Raw genomic sequence first — 3,038 nt, forward strand, 5'->3', positions numbered from 1 at the left:
GGCAAAAAATAATCTGAGCTATACTTAGAGGTTGGAAGAGGATGGAACAGGGAAGAAACAAATGAATAAAATTGAAAGAACTCCAGTGAGTGATTTGCAAGCTTGATTCTGACAGTTACCTGAGCTCTAGGTAACAATACCAGACCATTCCTGGACACTTTTGATCACAGGTCTGGGTACTGTTACTCAAGGTAGCTTTTTATTTTCTGCAGAAATATAGACCCAGTCTCCCCAGATTTTATGATTTCCAAGAGAAGTAAAAAATCCTGGCTCTTATGTGTAAGTTCCCTTTTCTTTCTTTCTTTCTTTCTTTCTTTCTTTCTTTCTTTCTTTCTTTCTTTCTTTCTTTTTTTTTCTTTTCTGTAACTTTTTATTTTGATATAATATCAAGCCTATAGAAAAACGGCAAGAGTAGTATAAAGAGCACCTATACACTTAACCCAAATTCACTGTTTGCTAACATTTTGCCCCACTTACTTTATTATTGTTAAGTTCTCAATTTTTATAAACACTCTATGGATCAAGCTAAACAAGAATATGAATGGACTTTGGTCCTTGAACTATCAATCGGTGACTTTTGAAGCTCAGGCTCACTTCAGATAATTAAATAAGAATCTTCACATTGGGACCTGGACATTTGTATTTTTTTTTTTAATATGCTTTATTGATCATGCTGTTACAGTTGTCCCAATTTCTTTTCCCTGTGTTCCTCTCCACCCAGTGATTCCCCCCCCTCCAGTTGTCCTCCCTCCTTAGTCCATGCCCATTGGTTGTGCATATAGTTCTTCTCAACATCTTCCTGTCTACTCCACTCCCTCCTACTATGCTTCTTAATTCCTGTACCATCTCCCTCCCTTCCCCCCCTTCCCCCTCTCCGCTGACCTCCCCCCCATAATGTTCCCCATACCTATAATTCTTTTCTCACTCTTGTTGCCTGCTTAGTTTGCCTTTGTTTCAGTTCTCTAGCTTCTGTTGTTGGTTTTTGTGATACAGTTTTGATTTTAATGTTCATAGTTTTGATCCTTTCTCCTAAACAAGTCCCTTTAACATTTAACAATGGTTTGGATGTGATGAACTCCTTCACTTCTACTTTGTCCTGGAAGCACTTTCTCTGCCCTTCTATTCTGAATGACAGTTTCGCTGGAGAGAGTAATTGTGGTTGTAGGTTTTTGCTTTCCACTACTTTGAATATTTTTTGCCAGTCCCTTCTTGCCTGTGGAGTTTCTTTTGAGAAATCAGCTGGACATTTGTATTTTTAGTTTCCTCCAAATGTTGCTAATGTGCAGCAAGGGCTGAGAACCAATGGTCTTGGTCCCTCATGGTAATTTTATTTCCCTTATTGGTGACTGTCTGATGGGTGCACATATGACCCAATCCTGGCCAGAGGGAATAAGGAGAGAGTCTAGTGGAGTGCTTCTAAGAAACGTTTATTCACTCCTAAAGACACACAGGAAAGAGGGGGCTTTTTTTCTATTGGTTGTTGTATCTAGATATAATGCATACTGACCTAAAGATGGAAGAGTGCAAAGATGGAAAGACTTTGGGTCTTTAAATTTATCTTTGAGATACTGAATTAATTAATCTTGGAAAGCCTTTATCTTGAGATTTCTTTTTATGAAAGATACCTTTTTATTACTTAAGTAGTGTGGCAGAAATGACTAGTCACCTAACAAAGATTCATGCATGCCTTATACTATAAGAATTATTTCTTGGAATCAACTCTCCAACCATGGATGACATTTTTGATATTTCCTCCCCTGGACTCTAGATGGTACCATGTGACATATTCTCACTAATGGAATGTGACTTGAAGTGGGTTACTTGTGGGTCAAGGTACAAGATCCTTCACCTTCTCACCTTTTCTTATCCCCCCCATCTACCCAGGTGGAAGAGATGAAGAAAACCCTGAAGTCACAAGAGGGCAGAACTATAAGACAGAAATAGCGTGGGTCCCTGAGTTACTTCCTGGAGTATAGCCATCCAGGAGTGCCACTCAGCAATTAGACTTTCTGTGAACAGGAAATAAAAGTTTTTATTGTGTTAAGTCCCTGAGATTTGGGGGTTTGTTTGCTATGACAGCCTGATGAATACAAACTAGCTAAGTTAGAACTGGGTGTTACTTGAAGCTGAAAGATTCTCACTTAAAGCACCAGAGAACGACCCATGAAGTCCAGACCACTATCTCCAAATTGACTTTCATTTGGTTTTGTTTTTATTTACAAAGAGGCAATCAGCATACCACAAATTTAGGCTAAAATACAAGAGTTGCTTGCTTTCAGCCTGGTGAATTGGCTTTGCCATTGCCTTTTTGGTAGCTTTGAGTTTAGGTTATGATTTACTAGCCCTAAGACACTGCCTCCCTTCCTTCTTGCCTTCCTTCCTTCCTTGCTTCCTTCTGTCCTTTCTTCCTTCCAATATTTGAGCATCAGATGAGTAGCTCCATACTTGGCACATAAGACAACGGTGGAGAACAAGATAGTCAGGTACGCTGCTCCCACAGAATGTATATTCTAGTAAGTAAAAAAATGCACAAAAATAAAATATTATAGGCTTTTGAGCTATCAAGGGAATAAGTCGTCGTCGGCAGCCGTCTGTCTCGAGAGACGATGGTGTAGCTTCTTAAGAGTCTATCTGCACCGTCGAGAATGGCTGTGCAGTCCGACTCGGGAGTGACACGGTATCTGTCTCCTCCCGTGTTGAATCGACATCTTGCAATGACGCTGGAGTGTCCTCTCCAGTGAAGCTGAAGCTACAGAGCCTGGGCAGGGTGATATGGAGGGTCTGCTGTTGCCCATGCAGCAGACCCCCCCTCTCTTCGCAGCTGAAGGGTCCAAGGGAAAGACGGAGTCGATACAGCTTGGCTTCAGGTGCGCCGCAGGAGTTGCCGGTGTTGACTACAACGTCAAACCGCCTTAGGGACTCCGGCTCCGGATTTTCTGTCGGGGTTTACTCCCTTAGCCTTTCCCCTGAAGAGGTATGCCGCAAGGCAGCGGAGGTTTTTTGGAGTCAGAGTTTTCCTTCTCTGATGTGCCCTGACT

The sequence above is a fragment of the Furipterus horrens genome, unplaced genomic scaffold (assembly GCF_987537825.1).
Source record: "Furipterus horrens unplaced genomic scaffold, mFurHor1.1.pri manual_scaffold_5, whole genome shotgun sequence".
NCBI lineage: Eukaryota > Metazoa > Chordata > Mammalia > Chiroptera > Furipteridae > Furipterus > Furipterus horrens.